This window comes from Symphalangus syndactylus, chromosome 17 (genome assembly GCF_028878055.3).
Source record: "Symphalangus syndactylus isolate Jambi chromosome 17, NHGRI_mSymSyn1-v2.1_pri, whole genome shotgun sequence".
In the NCBI taxonomy this organism is placed as follows: domain Eukaryota; kingdom Metazoa; phylum Chordata; class Mammalia; order Primates; family Hylobatidae; genus Symphalangus; species Symphalangus syndactylus.
This window is the reverse complement of record NC_072439.2, coordinates 76,242,883-76,263,414: the sequence shown is the minus strand read 5'-3', so window position 1 is coordinate 76,263,414 and position 20,532 is coordinate 76,242,883. Positions and strand designations below refer to the sequence as shown.

General features: G+C 36.6%; 1 long non-coding RNA gene across 1 annotated transcript in view; it reads right to left on the bottom strand.

Moving 5' to 3' along the window:
• Positions 1-20,532, bottom strand: part of LOC134733094 (uncharacterized) — a 159,668-nt gene that overhangs the window by 38,027 nt on the left and 101,109 nt on the right. The window contains exon 2 of the long non-coding RNA XR_010116657.1: positions 3,505-3,573. This is a non-coding gene — a long non-coding RNA (uncharacterized lncRNA). The remainder of the gene's footprint in view (positions 1-3,504; positions 3,574-20,532) is intronic.

The window sequence follows — 20,532 nt, the reverse complement described above, 5'->3', positions numbered from 1 at the left end:
ACTATGTTATAAATGAATATTTAATAATATTGAAAAATATTCATGATCTATTATTACCTTTAAAAAAATCAACTTACAAAACAGAGATATGATACTATTTTATTTATGTATAAAGCTTTTATTAAAGGCTAAGTACACATAATGGCTGGTGGAAGAATGGTTAATTTTTCATTTTTTTCTTTTGTTTTCTAGACAAAATATAAATAAAAGATATTTATAAAATATAATGTGAGCATTATCTAAAGACAAAAGGCTAGTAGCCACATCCAATTGTATAATTTCATCAACAATGTCAGTTCTGACTTCTTTAAAACAGAAATTTCTACTTTACCTAGAAACTATGACATGGAGAGCATTATTAGCTAAATTAAAATGACCACATTTAGCTAACAGTTTATATTACTTCAAGATAGAATTACCTAACACTCATCTGAAAGCAGCACCTTTAAATGTAAAACAAAAAATTACCCATTACTAAAATGAATGTACAATGGAAAGCCCAGATTGTTCATTTCCTGAATTAATCACAAGAAATGGGAAACGACTCTAACTCCAAACCACATATACTCAACTTTTTCGAGAATTTTTTCATTCCCAGATGAAATCAAGGGAAGAATTTTTCTTCTTAATGTGCTACTTGAAGTACCATGGAGCTAAGTGTCCTAGATGAAGATATATACATCAAATGTTAAAGATGATTATAACTCATTAAATCTAATTCCCACCTAAACATAGGTGGTATGAATTAAGACATGGAACTAAGTTTTTCACTGTCTAAATGTAATGAAGACATATGCATTTACATTAAGCATCGATATAAAGCAACATTATCTTGCTTAATTATTTTTTCTTATAATAAATTTTAGCACATTGTTGAGAACTCATTATAGTCCATAATTCATTTAAGAACAAAAATGCAGTTTTACATAGCTTTAGATTATAAGAAACCTATGGTCACTTACAGTTTTCTTCCGGATAAACTATTAACACCTTTTGGGAGTTTAATTGACCAAATATACAAATCCAGATTTGTTTGGTTTTGCTTTCCTACACATGTCATTGAACTTACGCTTCTAATTATTATAACATTTGCCATTTAAATACATTTTTGTCTCTCCTACTCCCAAGTTTAAAATCTATAAAAGCAAGGAATTTGTCTTGCTTCATTTTGCATTTCCAACAACATCTACTTTTAAACATAAAACTTCTCCTGTAAGTGCTGAATGAAATAGAATTTAGTTCACTTAGGTAAAACCTGATATATAAAATCCATAGTCAAAAACAACATTGGAGACACAAAAGTCCACCGTTTATTAATCTCATCATCTTTAGCAAAACACAGCCTCTTTGGACTTAAAAGTTTATAATGTGTAACATGTGTCTATAGTCACCTATCCTGCCCCTACTGGTGCCTCAACTAATTAAAGCATGTAAAAAAAACACTCAGGAAACTATAAATTACTGTGCAATTACAAGGAATTATTCGGTGCTAACTCCATACATTATTGATTTTTTTTTTTTTTTTGAGGCAGGGTCTCAATCTGTCACCCATGCTGGAGTTCAGTGGCACGATCTCACCTTACTGCAGCCTCAACCTTCAGGGCTCAAACGATCCTCCCACCTCAGCCTCCCGAGTAGCTGGGACTACAGGCCTGGGCCACCACATCCAGCTAATTTTGGTATTTTTTGTAGAGATGGGATATCGCCGTGTTTCCCAGGCTGGTCTCAAACTCCTGCACTCAGGCAATAGGCCTGCCTCAGCCTCCTAAAGTGCTGGGACTAAAGGCATAAGCCACCACACCCAGCCTATTATTGATTTGCAGTAAAAACTAAATTAATACCTGGTTTCTAGGAATTTATCAATCTAAAAATTTTAGGCCAAATAGATATGTTTGTCATTAAGAATGTGAAATTAAAAACTATTAATGAAAAACTGATATTTCTTGTATAAAGAGCAGAAATTCTAATATTAGACAATTAGGTTCACATTTTTACTTCATCATTTACTAGTCATGTCAATTAATCTCCCTGAGCGTTACCTTCCTGAATTGTATACAGGAGATGCCAACAATAATAAGATCCTTCTCTGAGCTTTCGGAAAGATTATATATGTTATATTTGAAAGTTTTCCAACGATTGGAAGACAATATAGAAAATTTGCTATTATTATTGTCTTACATAGTTAATTATTATAGATTACTGGTATTCATAATAGCCTTCGCTAATACGATTAGTAGCCACAAGGCACTAGAATGTTCTATGTATATTTTTATGAATCTTCAAAACAACTGTAAAAGAGGAATATTATTCTACATAGAAAAAAACTGAAGCTCAAACACTTAAGAAACTTCTCCAAGTATACATAAATGTAGCAGTGGCAGAATTTGACCCAAGGACTGTGGATACCAAAGCCGATGTTCCTTCTACCATATCAGCCTTTCAAAATAGATTTCAGGTATCTTCCACTGAATATCAGTAAAACTCAGCATGAAAAAGCTAACCAGTTTTCTATTTCCTGTTATATTAAATGGAAAATATTAGTATGTGTTACACACTAACCTCAATATGCAATTGATTTCATAAAACACATTAAAACTCTAAGTGGCAAACTACCTTATTAGGATATTAGTTATTAGTAAACTGCTTAAAACATTGCTTTCTGATCACCAAATAATATGGTAGTTAACAGTTGATCTGGATGCAGTGGCATGGGCTCTCTTAGCCTCCACTACACTCAAGAAGCACATGACTTTTGTCAGTCTGAAACATGCCTTTTGGTAAGGCTACACCTGATTCTAACATTCTAACAACTATATCCAGCTCTTTCTCATGAACCATTTTATTTAAAATGATGTGATGGGTTTAGATAAGTAACATTTTTCTAATATAAACAATTACCTGAAAAACTTATGTGAGGAATATGTACAAAGTCCACAATATCTGGTAATATATTAGCCATACACTAACCATAGAGTAGCCTGGGGGATGTTTTTACAGGGGATGCCTTATACGTCCTACATTAGCAAACAAAAACTTGGTAGTATCAAATAAAGCACCAACAGAAAACTGAATGAACTTATTTGCATTTAAACACAAGAGCAGATTGAAAAAATTTAGACTGCTAGCTCATCAAAAACAAAGAAAGCATATAATGTTTAAAATGCACATACACTATGGAATCCTTTACTATTCAAGGCATGTTTTTAGAAGCAATCCATAGTTAATAGATAAAAATATAGAGAACATATAGCAGTCACTTTATCACATACATTTTATGATTATTTAAAATGCTATAAAATTATTAGATTGTTTATTTTAAAAGGAAAATAAGTAACAACTGCCCCCAAAAGATAAACAACTCAATAAACTTTCCTTTCTGAAACAGAATACTCAATTGCACATATTGCAAACATACTTTAAACATTCCCTATACCTAATTGTAATTAAAGACTTGGTTGAATCTCTGCCTTTATCCTGGATAAAATATCTAAGATAAAAACCTACCTTGTTTTTAATCGTTTTCTTTATAGAAACTAAATTTCATTTAAATTATCCTTTTCTTCCCTCGGCCTCCTAAAAAACAAAAAAGGAAAAAAAAAATGCTTATTTAACAAAGGTGTAATATTCTAGCCAAAAGAAAACAAGCCTGTGGCTTTAATTTAATCACTTCTCTTAACTATGCTGCAGAATAAGACCATCTAAAAACATCTTTTTTTTTTTTTTTTGCTTTGATAATATAAACGAAATCTGGGGACTGATTCAAAGCCTTGAGAGATTACCAGATGGAAAAATAGAGTCACAAATAGGATTTGGGTCCAGGAGGAACCAAAGTATGTGACAACTTTTCAGCATATCAGGAGCTACAATTAAGAAAAGAAAGCTATACCCTACAGCAGTGAGGACATTTATTTGGTCCTCCTCATTTCAGTGAATGAAAATGTAAAGTCGTATGAGTTAAATATAAAATATTAAAGTTAAAAGCACCCTTCCACAACTGTAAATTAACACACATGATAATAATCAATTTAATTCGATCAAACATAAGATTCCTTAATCTATTGGGAAGAGTGGCAAAACTAGATATATTTGTATTTTTAATGTACTATACTTCATTATTGAAGCTGTGCCAAATATAACCTTTGCCTCTGACCTTAAGCACTATTTTAACATTGTTGTTTAATTACTGCAGTCTTCCAAAATTTTATAATAATCATATCAAAAACAGCCAATATGTTTTATAATTTCATTTTAACAGAGTGATAAGGCTTTGCTCCTGGATGCTTAATGTTTGCATATTGACTACCGAAAAAAAACCAGCATAGTTCCATCTCTTGAATATTCAAGAACATAGTATTTGCTATGGTTTGAATATTTCTCCCCTCCAAAACTCATGTTGAAATTTAATCCCCAGTATGGCGTACTGAGACATGGTGCCTTTAAGAGGTGATTGGGTCATTAGGGCTCCTCCTTCATGAATGGATTAATCCATTCATAAATTCATGGATTAATGGGTTATCATAGGAGTGCATCTGCTGGCTTTGTAAGAAGAGAAAGAGAGACCTGGGCTAGCAGGTCTCCTCATGGAATGCCCCGCACAGGCTCAGGACTGTCACCAGATGCAGCCGCTTAACTTTGGTCTTCTCAGCCTCCACAACTTTAAGAAATAAATTCCTTCTCTTTAAAAATTACCCAGTTTCAGGTACTCTGTTACAAAAAACAGAAAACAAACTAAGACAGTATCCACTGCCCCACCTTACAGAGATTTATTATTTAATTTAACCAAATTATCTGCACTTTGAACTTGAAAATATATATGTTTTTAAATATTAATTTGAAAACATTCTATCATTAAAATTATACTCTCAAAACTGACAGTGATGCTTATATAATTTATATTCTAAAAGAATTTGGTGTAGCTGAAATTCATAAAAGTAAGTAATATCTAGATCCCACCCATTTCATTCCATTTCAACAACATCATGCATGCATTAATTTTTCTTTTCTTTTCTTTTTTTTTTTTTTTTTTTGAGACAGTTTTGCTCTTGTTGCCCAAGCTGGAGTGCAATGGCGTGATCTCGGCTCACCGCAACCTCCGCCTCTGGGGGTTCAAGCAATTCTCCTACCTCAGCCTCCCAAGTAGCCAGTATTACAGACATGTGCCCCCACGCCTGGCTAATTTTTGTATTTTTAGCAGAGATGGGGTTTCACCATGTTAGCCAGGCTGGTTTGAACTCCTGACCTCAGGTGATCTGCCAGCCTCGGCCTCCCAAAGTGCTGGGATTACAGGCATGAGTCACTGCTCCCGGCCAATTTTTATTTTCTAAAGAGTTTTACAGATAGTGAAAAGGAAGCTCAGGTGTTTAAAATCACTGTAATTAGTAATATTACATAAAAATGACTTTACTTAAAAAAAGTCTAGATACTATACCAACATTGATTACAGGTAATCAGGATGACTTTTCCCCATATTTTTTATTCATAAAACCCAGTTACACACCTCTAACTTTTCTCATATATAACATTTGTCACTAGGAAACCATTTTTTTTTATTTTGGAAAAAATCTTCATTTTGGTGGGTAACTTGAATTATTAATATAAAATAAAATTAAGGCATACAGAGAAAAGGCACTACAAAATTAACAATGGGATTGCTTTTCATTAACATTTAAGCAATCTGAAAATTCAAATAAATATGAACATTACACTTGTAAAACAAAGGCCAAACTTAGTAATAAAATAATGTGATCTCAAGAAATTGTCCTGATCTTAGTATAAATAACACTGTTGACAGAGTTCAACTTCTATCAAATGTTTTGGGTATTCTCACAATTTAGACCAACAGAAAGTATTTTTTTCTTTAAAAGAGACACTAGAAAAAAAAACACTGTTATGGAATAAATGCTCCCCATCACCAGAACTGTTTGAGTAGAGGCTGGGTTTTGCAGTAAGAGGGGGTCCTGAGAGAGAGGCTATGTAACCTGGATGGGGAGGGGATTCCTCCAGTTTGGGGATACTTTTACTCTAATCCCAGTTGTCAATGACATTTCAGTTTTTAAAAGCCAATGATTACCTAAAATTGCTTTTCCCTTACTTCATAAAAAGTAACATTTTAAAACATCATTGCTGAACTTTCAGAGTTAGCGTACGCCATAAAATAAGTAACTGTTTGCCCATGTTCCTCCTAGATCGTGACCTCCTTAAGGATGTTAATTTAGTATCTGACATAGTAAGTTACAATTATTGAATAAACAAATGAGAAAGATTCATTCTATTTATTAAAAAGGATAGATTTGTATATTTAATTGACACCAGGTGATTTTATATCAAGCTATCAATTCCCAGATAAAATCATTGGCACAGAACTTTGCCATAGGCCAAGAAGTCTACATCTGGCTTGGTCATCCTGCTAAACTATTCGCATTTGATTTTATTTTCTAAGTGATTTCACATATCTTACGACAACTCCATCTCAGCTACTCCAGCTCTTATATATGTCAGATCTGCTCTGTAGTACTAAGAAACCTTTAACAAATGTTTTAAAAACATTTGAAAACAGTTCCATTTTCTTTAAAGTTGCATTGTAAATAAAAATACATAAATTTACAACATGCATTAGCAAGCCAGATGTGGTAGCTCACAACTGTAATCCCAGCACTTTGACACGCTAAAGCGGGTGAAACATTTGAGCCCAGGCATTAGAGGCCCCCCTGGGCAACATGTTGAAACCCTGTCTCTACAAAAAAAACACAAATTAGCCGGGCATGGTGCTGCATGACTGTAGTCCCAGCTACTCGGGAGGCTGAGGTGGAAGGATCACCTGAGCCCAGAGAGATTGGGGCTGCAGTGAGCTGTGATCGTGCCACTGCACTCTAGCTTGGGCAACAGAGTGAGACCTTGTCTCAAATAATAATAATAATAAAATATATATTAGCAACTTAAATCATATGACAGTTCAACAGTCATGTTTAAGGTGTAGAAGATGGGAGAGTCGACTCAGGTAACTGAAGAAAGGAGGCAATAAAAATTATAGGAGTCAGTGCCTTTTCCTAAATTAGAAAATTGTTAATAACAATCCAGTGCAGTAAACAGAGCAATTCTATCCTGTTAGCACCGTTCACAGATGATGATACGAAGGTAGGGAAGAACCAAACAACACTTAGCCTTACTTATTGTCACCAGCAAACTAATGAGATTTTTTTTTCTGTTTTTCTGTCTAAGTGTTTTTAAAGACTATATGCTTTTTGTATTTTTAAAGTAATACATACTTTAGAAAATCTAGAAATTGTAGATAAGCATTAGTGAGAACATTTAAATTGTCTGTAATTCAATAATGCAGAGACAAAACTATCTGCAGCTTGGTTTAATTTTTCTAGTTTTTTTCTGTGCATATGTACATTAATTTGAACCCACTTTATACTGTACTGTGAGTCCAATTCTGCATTCTGTTTTGTCACTTAACACATCAGAAATTCCATATGATGTGTTATGTACCCTTTAAAAACATAATATTTAAGAGCTATATAATACTCCATCATACAGTTTCACCAAAATTTATTTAAAGTTCTCTGACTGTATGAATTTAGGTTGTTTCCAATTTTATGTTTACACAGTTCGTAATGAACTAAATGTGGTTTTAACATCTGGTTTCCTTCTTTGGAGAGAACTCTAAAATTAGGTGTCTAGATCAGAAGGCAGGAACTTTTTAAAAGCTGTTGATACATACTCCAAATTGCTTCCAAAAAAGATTGCACATATTTACATTTCATTTGGCAATTTTTTAGAGGTGGTTCCTTTTCACCTCTAGCTTTATGCTGCAAGAACATGATGACATCAGTGAGGTACAAATTGGTGAAGCATTTTAATTCTTTTGTAATTTACTATTTCAACATTTTGTGAAATGCCGTAAGTTGAAAGGCTTCAGAGACACATCAAAATATGCTCACAATTATGTTAACTTTTCTTTAATCAGAAGTTTAAAGAGTTATAACTATTCTCACCAAACTATGTCCCAATGTCACCTGACTCAGAACTATTGCTCTAGGAGGATAAAATAAAGATAAAAATATATATAGAAAAATGATATCTTAGGAAGAATGTAAGATTTGGTCATATGGACCTAAGGAATAAAATAGAATACTGAGAAAGGAAAATAACTTTTATGTGTAGAATGTGAATACTTATTTTTAGGATTCACATTATTAGGCCCAAAGAGGCATTGAAATGAGAGAGTAATCATGTCCTGCTCACCACCTTCATGTCTTGAAACTTCTTGCTATTGCCACAAGTAGCTATAAATTAACCTACTAATCCCACACAGGACACTATAATCCACATCCTCTAGCTTAACAATGTATAAGCAATCAATACCTTATATTATTTTAATGTAAATTACTGGTAATCAACCCAGAAACTGCCTCTTCATTCCCCTTAAAAATCTACTTGTCACTGCTGCTAATCAGAGTGTATATGCAAGACAACTTATGTGACAGTGAATGCCACATAGTTGGTACTCATTTAGGCTTATTATCATTTCATGATTATGTTACTGCTATTCTAATCGGGCCAACATGATCTAGAGAAAACTTATAGAAAGAAAATATACACCTTTGAGTCCCACATTATAAAATTAAGTTTGTGAACCAACAAAAACTAATCAATCTAATGAATAATATAATGCCTTACTCTTGTCTTTGAAAATAAAGAGTTAATTTCTAGTTAAATACATATTTATCTCTTCTCCATCCCCAAATCCAACTAAAATAAGAATTGGGAAATTTCAAAAAAAGTACTACACACGAAGGCAAAGAGAACAGGAAACAAGATACAATATTCAAGAGATTTACATATCTGTAAACCAACCTGGCCAACATAGTGAAACCCCATCTCTACGAAAAATTTAAAAATTTACCAGGTGTGTTGGCACACACCTGTAGTCTCAGCTACTCCAGAGGCTGAGGCGGGAGGATTGCTTGAGCCTAGGAGGTCAAGGCTGTAGTAAGCCAAGATCGCTCCACTGCGCTCAAGCATGAACAACAGAGCAAAACTCTGTCTACAAAACAAAACAAAAATAAAAACAAACAACAAAAAACACCTGTCATAAGACAGAAAAAGGGTAAAAGAAGTGTAACTGAATTAGCAGAGCACATGGTACAACATAAGAGTCTGCAGAGGAAGCCATCAATAAGAAATGTCAGTCTGTATCACAGAACCCCTCAGGGGGTTCAGCAAGTGGCATTATCAGGTATTATGAAAATCAAGGGAAAACTGCAGCAGTTAAGAATAGGACTCCTTGAATGTTTGAATAAGGTCTTCTTCTCTGACTGTAGAACCAGAAGACTGGTCCCTCTTCTCACCTCCTCCAAACAAAAGAGCGGAGGTACATGTCCTAGAAAGGCTGAACCAGAATATCTCAAACTTGGAAATACCAAGTGCAAAGTTAAAACAACGGAATTAGGTAAAGTTTACATACTGACTTGTGGGAATTTCATACTCTTCCTGTCCCAGATCTACCTTCAATCAGTTCCTTCTACCCCTTGAGAAAATATCACCAGATAACTAAACATGGAAAGGCCTTCTCCTCATCATTTCATAGTGAAACCCACCAAAAAACAAATCCTACCTAAGAGGTAGCATATGGTTATCAACTCCTAGTGTTTCATTCTTAAAATTAGTATTTAACAATTATTAAGTACATGAGAAATGCCTCAACATGAAATAGACCAAAACAAACAAGCAGAAAAAAAGGAAAACAGGAAGAAACAGAGACAATGCAGAGTAAGATTTCAACAAAATATAAATATATAAAATATATAATTTATATAATTAATAAAACAAAAACAGAATACCATACAATAGGAATCATCACAGAATAAAGAGTTCCTAAAAATTATGAAAAAATACTAAAAAATAAAACTAAGGAACTCATCAGAAACAAAAGGAAATGGGAAATCACAAGATATAGAGAGAATATCAGAGAATCAATACAGGATGGCCACCATTTTTCTGATAGAAGTTTCAGAAATGAAGACAGAAATCACAAGAAAGAATATCACAATAGTAACAATAAAAATAAAACAAAAAAAAAAATACCAAGCTGAAAGGCCAGTTTGAAAAGGCATATAGATATCCAACAAAGTGATCACAAAGTTTTCTGAGTAAAGAAGCACCAATCATCAGCATGGACTCTGATTTGTCAAAAGAAATACCACAAGATAACAAAGGCTTTGAAGTTCTGAGAAACAGCTGCCTATGTTAAATCAAACGATCAATCACACAGGAGAGTAGAATAAAGACATTTCAGGCAAGTAAGAAGTAAAAAAACTTTCCCAGGCACCCTTTCCTAGGAAGGTACTGAATGCAGGTAACACAGAATCCTAATACAAAAGTGTAAAAGAAAAGTTCCAGGATGACAGTTACCTGGCCTAGAAATGACAGTTAAAATTGATGCAGGAGAATAAAGGGATACAATAGGAACATTATCAGGCCCAAAAGAAAAACAAAAACAAAAAAGTTTAATGTAGCTAAAGGGTTATTTTATGAATTCGACCATTTAAAAAGGTTATTGAGGCAAGGCACAGTGGCTCGGGTCTGTAATCCCAACATTTAGGAGGCCAAGACACGAGGATCATTTGAGCCCAGGATTTCAAGGTCAGCCTGGACAACATGGCAAGACCTTGTCTCTACAAAAAGTTTTTTAAAAATTAGTCAGACATGGTGATGCATGCTTGTGGTCCTGGAAACATGGGAGGCTGAGGTGAGAAGATCACTTGAGCCTAGGAGGTCAAGGCTACAATGGGCCATGTTCATACCACTGCACTTCAGCCTGGGCAACGAAGCTAGACTCTGTCTCAAATAAATAAATAAATAAAAATTAAGGCCAGGTGCCGTGGCTCACGTCTGTAATCCCAGCACTTTCAGAGGTTGAGGCAGGCAGATGAGAAGGTCAGGAGATCGAGACCATCCTGGCCAACACGGTGAAACTCCATCTCTACTAAAAATACAAAAATTAGCTGGGTGTGGTGACGCGTGCTTGTAATCCCAGCTACTTGGGAGGCTGAGGCAGGAGAATCACTTGAACCCAGGAGACAGAGGTTGCAGTGAGTGAGCCAAGATCGCATCACTGCACTCCAGCCTGGCAACAGAGTGAGACTCTGTCTCAAAAAAAAAAAAAAAAAAAAAAAAAAGAAAGAAAGAAAACAAAAGAAAATTAAAAGATTATTGATAGCCATTTAGTACATCTGTGATGGAACATTTGGGAACAAATAGTGAAAGATTTACTAAAAACTAAACAAAAAAGGAAAGAATTCTAGGACTTTTTTAATGTATGAGAAAGAAAAAAATCATAATATATGTTTTGGTTCAAACAATATTCACATAGTTATAAACATTCACAGTTATTATAAATGTAAAAACCACTAATTTAACAAACACATGTGATATAACCTTGTAATTAAAATGAAGGAAAAATATTTGAGATTGCTGGATGTCAGAGCTAGAAAAACAAATTCTCAATCAATAAAACAAGAAGTCAGTGGGTAATATAAACAATTTAAAAATCAAGAAATAACTTTATAAGCATAGAGCTATCAAAAGAAAAAACTGGAACAGTTGGAAATGGTTGCCTCTTAGAAGAAGGACTGGATTGGGGTGGGAAGAATGAGAGAAGTATTGGAGGGTTGCTGTGGTTTTTTGTTTTGTTTTGTTTCATTTTAAGCCTTTTTTTCTCTTTTCTTTTTTTTTTCTTTTTTTTTGAGACAGTCTCACTCTTGTCACCCAGGCTGGAGTGCTTTGGCATGATCTCAGCTCACTGCAACCTCTGCCTCCTGGGCTCAAGTGATTCTCGTGTCTCAGCCACCCAAGTAGCTGGGATTACAGGTGCACGCCACCACGCCCGGCGCATTTTTATATTTTTAGTAGAGACAGGGTTTCGTCATGTTGGCCAGGCTGGTCTCGAACTCCTGGCCTCAAGTGATCCACCCACCTAGGCCTCCCAAAGTGCTGGGATTACAGGTGTGAGCCATAGCACCTGGCCAGCCTATGTGACTTTTAAATTATGTTTACATAATACTTCCATAAAATCATGATTATTTTGATTGATTTTACTTCAGTAAAATACACCCTAAAATTTTGTCCTTTTAGAAGGGAAAGTAGGAAAAAGTGGGATAGTGAAAATGGGCTGAAGTAGGGAGAGGGAGAGGGAAATAATAAAGGAAAAGCAAAAAAGAAATGATATAGACTATAAAACATCTTAGAAAGCAGTTTTCTTAAAATGCTGTTAATTAAATGTAAAAGAGGTAATCAAAGTAATTTAACCTGATTGCTAATTACTGTCTCTGGAATGAGTTAATTGTTGTACTATATTTGTAAATAAGAAATAAGTATCAGTGAAATATAGCTTAATTACTTAGACTGTATTTCTTCATTCACTCCCCCATTACCACTCCCATTCAGCCAACTTCAACTAGTGCATAACGCCCACAACTCTCTCCTAGCCAATCATCTTGCCTCTAATCCCAGATCAAGTTAATTCCTCAGAAGATGATATTATTATAACGGCACTTCCAGTTCAAGAACTTGCAACAGTCCATCGCCTAGGTTTAAAGCTGTACCTGCTTCTCACATCCAACAACTCTCCAGGACAAATCCTCTGTTGAAGATAATGTCTCCTTCTTGCATATCAATCTCCCCAACATTACCTGCTAAAGTACCACCTCTATGGTTCCTGCTGTTGGGTAATCCCACAAAGTTTTCTGTTTACTGCTAAGCCACCCAAATTCTCCCCATCTGTCATAGTCCAGCTCAAGCCATATCACCTCTAAAATGCCCTCTCTGAAAATTCCACAGCACACATATTTAGCCCTTCTCTAATTATTCTCATAATGAGGCAGGAGACCAGCAGGACTTCTTTCCCAGTCCCAACAGGATGAAATGAAGAAACTGGCCAGAGCCAGCAAATGGTGCTGAAGGCAACATGTAGTCGCCCTTGCTGTTCATCAGCATAAGACATTCCCATCAGTGCCATGACAGTTTACAAATGAAATGTCAACACCTGTATGTTATCGCCACTTTCCTAGAGATTTCTGAATAACTCGCCCCTCTATTTGTATGTAATTAAAAGTGGGTATAAATACTGCCAGCCAATAGCCCATATGCGGCTACTGGGTGCACCGCCTGTGGGTTAGCCCTGCTCCACAAGGAGCAGTCATTCTGCTGTACACTGTCACTTCAATAAACCTGCATACTTCCACCGCCAGCTCACTCTCAAATTCCTTTCTGAGTGAAGCTAAGAACCCTCCAGGGCTAAGCCTCTGTTTTGGGGCTTGGTCTGCCCTGCATCATCTAGTGCTCAAATGTGTGGCTCAAGAAGACCAAGAGGTGGTGGTGAAACAGCAAGGTGAAATCAGCAATAGAAGCTGCAGCGATGTAACACAGAGGCTGTAATACTAAAGAGCTGCTAACACAGCACAGCTGTAACACTAGCCAAAGACTCATTTCAGAGCCATCATCTTTCAGGATGCTTTCTACTGTCCCCATGTCTAAGAAGGACCTCTATCAGACACAGAAGCTTCTCTCAGTTTAGCAAGAGTTCCATTATTTTCCCCTGCAAATTCCCACCTCCTGTAGCAAAGCGTCCTGAAAGTGGATGATAAGAAATGAGTGGGCCATAGATGACTGCATTCTCCAGTGAACACAGTATGACAAAATATGTATTTTTATGTACGCAAAGAATAGAAGAAAAAGTGTAAATACAATGAAACTAAGAAAAGAATATGCTGTTATGGAAAATTATAAATTTAGGGTAGAAAACAAGAAAAGGCCAAGACCGAGAATTCCCTAGGATGAGACTTTAACCCACAATCCTAGACAGAATGCCAGTGCCAAAAACCCTGGAATATGCAGGGAATGGCCAACAGTATCAAATGCCAAGAAGCTCAGAGGACCTGAGTATTATCTAAGGAGAGTTCCCATACCAAATGCAGAAAGTTCTGGAGCATCTGGGGGACAGGCAACAGTGAACCCCAATGGCCAAGTCGGGGTCAGTGAACAATGTGACTCTGGCATCCCAGAGTCAACAATAGGGGACCTCTCACAACCAAGTGCCCTGCCTTAAATAATTGCACAAATACAGTTAGCAGGGAGCCAAAGCAAAAACTGCAAACAAAACATGTATTTCATGGTGGAAGATAAAATAGTTGGTGGAAAAAACAATGACATTAGGGGAGAAAGGACTGAGAGAATGGGGGACAAGTACATAGTTGGTCAGGTGTGCTTCTGTCCAAGGCACCCAAATGGCAGGGACTTTGACCACTTAGCCCGAAGATTCATTTCCTGGTTCACCCAATACCCAAGGGGGCACAGAGAGGACACTTACCCATCACCAGGAGACGAAAAACTCACCACTATGGTGCCTTTTAGGCAACTGGAGAGAATTTAAATTACAATGCTTAAAAAGAAAAAAAATTTCTCTTTATAGTATCATACCACTTTACAATTAGATGTGCTTTGTAAAAAAGAAGAAAAATGGGAAAAAGTTTCTTATTTACAGGCTTTCATGGTCCTCTACTATGATCCTGACATAAAGGAGAATTGTAGAATGTGTCTGACTCATGTTTTTCCCAGGCACAAAGAAGCCATGCCTGATATCTTAGGTGATCCCCTCCTAGCTGCTCCCCCTAGAAGACCCATGCCCTCCTCATAGCCTGCTTAGTATTCCAATCCTGAGGTGAGATTCCACCAGTTCTCTAGCAGGGGATTCCACCCTAAAGTCATCAGGCACCCCTCCCCCTTATCCAACTAGCCCCTTCCTCTTGCTGCCCAAGGAAGTAAGCACAACCAGTACTATCAGGAGTGGGGCCCTAAATAGCCCCCAGAATAGAACCTGTGTCCATTGTGTGAGGTAGGTGACAGAGATGAGGGGACAATCAGAGTACATGTACCTTTTGCTATGTCTGATTTAGCTTTTAGCAAGAAAAAAATTGGCCAGTTTTCAGAGGATCCGGAGAAGTTTATAGAGGAGTTTGTTAAGTTGATCATGTCCTTTGACTTAACTTGGCATGACTTGCAAATATTATTGTCAACCTGCTGTACTGTAGGAAAGAAACAAAGGATTATGGGTAGTGCCCATAAATATGCTGACAGAATGGCTGCTCCTAACCAGGGTCATGCCATTTATCACATGGGTGAAGCTGTGATCCCAGATCTAGACCCCCAGTGGGATTATCAGAAGGGATCCCAAGATTTCAAACACAGAAATCACATAATGATTTGTTTAACAAAAGATATTAAAAAGTGTGTGTTTAAACCAGCTAATTACAACAAGGTTAGAGAAGTATCTCAGGAGAAGAACAAAAATCCCTCTATGTTTCAGGGCCATTTGATTAAGATACTCAGAAATTATACTAATGCAAACCCAGACTCCCTGGAAGGGCAAGCACTCCTGGGTATGTACTGTATCATTCAATTTACCACTGACATTAGGAGGAAGCTACAAAAGGCAGAAATGGGAGCTCAAATCTCTATGAGCCAACCATTAAACATGGCCTTTAGAATTTATAACAATAGGTACAGGGCAAAAGAAGTGGAGGGAACCACAAGAAACAGCCCAAAAGCACAATTATTAATGGCAGCCTTAAGTCTCTCCACCAACTCAGGATTACCCATCCCAAGGAAATGTCATGAGATTGATGTCCCAGATGTCCAGATGAGAGCACCTGACTCGATGGCCCACAGGCCAGAATCGGTGTGTCTTCTGTAAGCAAGATGGCCATTGGAAAAGGGACTGTAACAAGCTTCACAGGGGGCCTCGGCCAATCAAGCCCAAGACTGACAGGGCCTGAGGTCCACCAGGAATCCCACTGAACACCTTACCATCTCCACAGAAGAGCCCTGGGTAACCCTTCATGTGGCAGGTAAAAAAACAAATACCGAATTAAGATATATTCTTATTTAGAAAAAAATAATTATGTCTAATTTAGAAGTTATCTAAAGGTTGATTCAAGCTATGAACTTGAAAAGGCTAGTTATGAAACCAAGTAGCAAGGAACCAGTTAAGAAGGGGAGAGAAATGTGAAGAAAGTTATAGATGTGAAGATATATTTCTGGTAAGAAAGGTTATAAATAAAAGAGAATAACTGTATATGAAAAAAGATCTTGTATGGTAAATTATTGTCCTAAGTAAAATGACTGGTTATTTAAGGAATAGGTACTGTAAGATAAGTCAGAAAGTCTAAGCATGTTATAAATGGTCTGTGTAAGTTGTGATAAAGTTTGTGAAGGGAAATTTATGAGAAATGTTGTATGTGATTAAGTTGGCTGTCATTAAAAGGGAATTGTTTATAATAATTTTTCTAAAAAATGGTCTTCTATGCTAAAACAAAGTTTTCTTAAGGTATTGAGAAAGCCTGAGTTGGTAACTCTCTCCTTCAGCTTTTTCAACAGCTTCTATTAATTTTTTTCTCCTCTGGTTCTTACTGTTGTTATGAGTTGATGCTGAAATATTTTATCTTAGAGGTCTATAAAAGCAATGTTTTCCTCCAGTATAACTTGATTCTATACTCTTGATTTTTCTTAGTGGGTACCCATATTTGTGGCTTTTGGTTTTTGATTCTTATATTGCTTAAAAAGGGTTTTAAGGGCTAGTGGATGTCCATCAACTTCCATTCCCATCTGGCCTAAAGCATTTAATTTGCTATAAGAAACCTGGAAAACTAATTCAAGACATGATGGAAAACAGGGGGTTGAACATGCCTCACTATGCCCCCTACTTTAGAATTTAGGTCAGATTCAAAAGACCCTTCAAAAATATGGAAATTTAAAATATTGCCATTTCCTACAAGGGAAAAGAATATCTTCCCTGTTCAACCAGGAGACTTAGTCCTATTAAAAACTTGGAAAGAAGGATTCCCCTAGGATGAATTCCAACTATGATGGAAAGGCCCTTATCAAGTGTTGTTGGGTACTCCTGCTGCTGTTGGGCTTTGAGGGGGGTCACTGGCTGGATGCACCTGTCCAAGATTAAATTTGCTTCTTTTAAGTCCCCACAGGCATAGGAGGAGGATACGACAACCTACACCTCTGGAAGACCTCCTCTACCTATATTTAACAGAATCAACACTCAGCCAAAAGTGGTAACATAATGCTATGGGGGGGCATAGACACAATTTTTCTCTTCTTCCTGATTATAATAGTTCTTTTCTATTCCTTTGGCAAACTGCCTTCTCCTAGGAAACAACTCTTTTGTCCATTTTGAGTGTAGAGGGCACTCTAAGACCCAACTGGACACCATGTTGCCTCTGTTAATCCTCTTTGCTCTCCCAATTAATTTAATCCAGTGTGGGTGGGAAAAAATTCTGTAGCAAGTATTTCAAAAATTATAGTATCAGGAAATCATCATCATGGTTGCTAGATCTGTCATCAACATCCCCAAGATAGAGAATTCCACCTTCTGTCACATCCAGAAAATCTCATGGCCATCTCCTCAGATCCCCTAATTTTCCACAGTGGTCCCAAAATACCCAGTCCCCTACTTCTTAGGTGGAACTCTCTCCCACTTAATAAATTCTACTGAACTTCTCCTGCCCCTGTTATCTGGACCTGGAAGATTGGTACCTGGATCTCCAGTGCACTAATGATACTATCTTTTGCACCCATTGCTGTGTTAATGACATGAAGAGGGAAGATTCCTAAGATGCTCTGATCCAACGCTAGTGGCCAAGTTCCCAAGGCCATGGAAAAGGAAATCAGATTCCACTTGTAACTGAAAAACCATATGTGGTGCCTCCTCCCACATCAGAACCTGCAAGGGAAAAACAACTGCCTAATCTCAGAAGGTGGTAGTACCACAACTTTGTGTAAAACAAGGGCGGTTTTACAACCCTCATTAGAGCAATGGAAAAATATCTCCATAAACCCAACTTGGCAGCGGAGTATAGATGTCACACCCCACAGAGTCTCAACTTGTGACCCCTCCTGGGGTCACTGCTTACAACCCCATAAGACCCAGGAATACCAGAAATAAGCAACAGTATTAATTCTGGTGGGAATCAGGGCAAAAGTAGGACTGGAAGCCCCCTAGGGTGGCTTAATCCATCATGAATCAACCCTAAAAAACTTGACTCAAACCCTATAGTCACTGGCCAAGAACACAGGTCAGGCATTAAAGGGAATTCAATAGTCCCTAGACTCTTTGGCAAATGTAGTCCTTGACAACAGACTAGCATTCAACTATTTACTAGCTAAACAAGGTGGAGTCTGTGCAGTTATTAATAAGACTTGCTGTAACTATATTACTAACTCTGGACAAGTGGGGATTAATATTAAAATATATACATATATATATATTTATATATAAACAAGCTACCTGGTTACATAGCTATAACCAGGGAATTGACCCCAACTTTCTGGCTGACTATCAAAAGCACCCTCTGAAGTCTTATCTGGCTTTTACCTTTCCTGGGACCTTTGATACCTAACTTGTTACTGTTAATTTTTGTCCCTTGCTTGTTTAACTTCTCACTATAGTTTGTGTCTTCCAGATGGTAAAGTTTCCATATAAAGAAGATGCTGGCACCAGACTTCCAACTCATCCCATCTTCTGACCCAGGAAATAAAGACGTCTTGCCTTTGGGCCCCTTAGATCAGGCATCCAGAGATGTTTACTCTTCCAACACTAAGCAGAGCCCATGCCCATAAGATCAGCAGGAAACAGTAACAGAAGAGAGACCTCTGCCCTTTGCAACTGCCTTAAACTTAAGGAGGAGTGTATATTCTCTGAGGGGTGAATGAGGTAGATTAGTAGGACTTCTTTCTTGGTCCTGACAGGATAAAATGAAGAAACCAGCCAGAAGTGGCAAATTGCTCTGAAAGCAATTTCTGGTTTCCCTGATGTATATCAGCATAAGACACTCCGACCAGCACCATGACAGTTGACAAATGCCACAGCAACACCTGGAAGTTGCTGTTGCTTTTCTAGAGAATTCTGAATAACCCATCCCTTAATTTGCACAGAATTAAAAATGGGTGTAAATATTGTTGGCCAACAGCCTATACACAGCCTATACTTTAGGCACACTGCCTATGGGTTAGCCCTGCTCTGCAAGAAGTAGTCACTCTGCTGTACACTGCTGGTTCAATGGACATGCTTTCTTCCACCACTGACTCACTCTTGAATTGTTTCGTGAGTGAAGCCAAGAATCCTCCCAGACTAAGCCCCAATTTTGGTGCTCATCTGCCCTGCATCATCAGCAGTGTCTTTATCTCATGATTAGCAAATATTAAATACTTAAATATGTCCCTAATCATTGCCTATTTTATTTTTTACTGCCTATTTTGTTTTCCTATAGTTGGAAAGAGTTGTGTAGGAAGAAACATACTGAATTCTACATTTCACAATGATAAAAATCATAAATGGAGCCAAGTTAATGCTTTTTGATTAACTGCTTTTAAAAAATGTTTCATAGCATCCAGTGTATTTTCATGCACATACTACACACTTAGAATATGTTGAATGATTGATTAACCCACTTTCAATTTATTAAGTAAATATGTTGTACTTATAAAGCTGTCAAATTCCTTGACTATTAACCTTCATGTTACTTAACCATCACCTTTCATCTTTCTGACACTTGTGCTTTTAGCACATATCAAACTATGTTGTCACACATTCCAATTTTCTGATTTAGAAGAACATAAATTGGAATGTAAAAATTTTTAAAAACATCATTCAGATATATGGCAATCAAAAAAATCTGTTAACAGAATTTGTGAGAAAATTCTCTTGATAATTCATATCTCACTTCATTCCCAATTAAAATTAAATTGAATGTGAAGTGTGGCATAATAAGTATTGAGAGAAAGGGGCTTCAGAAAAGGCTTCTTTGAAATTAATGTTACCTAAATTTTAATATTTCAGGGATAAATATTCAGTTTAAGAGTTTGGAGTTAAAGAAGAGCAACATGGTAAGAGGAAATAATGTGAGAAAAGCTCTGTTTCTACTGGATACAAAACTTTACTTCCAGTAGATCTAGTATGTTCCAAACAGGAACTGTGCCATCCCTGTTTTGAGGAGCATTTTAATTCTCCCCTTCTACCTCCATATGGCAAAAAGTACATAGTTGGGCAGTAGCTATTAAGATAAGAAAATCCCACTGAATCTTATATAGATAAATTAAAAATACCTATCATTAGGAAAACTCACATGTAAAGTTCTTAGTCTCCAAGGCAAAAGGTTGTCAAGAGTCACATTGTATTATTGGGAAAATGCTTTGTCCTAATGCAAATCAACTGCTTTTTTCTCAGTCCCTGGAAATCTGCATAGCTTTATTAAAAGAAAACAGAAGTCAAATAGGGCATGTTAGCATGAATGAAGTGAGGTAAATTTATGCCCCATTGTAGAGACAATAAAAAATTATTAAAGTTTTTCTTGTCAACAAGCCAGTTTCTAATGTAGTGTGTAAAATTCAAAAGAAGTCCTCCGGCTAGTAGTATAGTTGACTATTATAGCCTTCATAGAACAGTTTTGTTTTATCCCACTT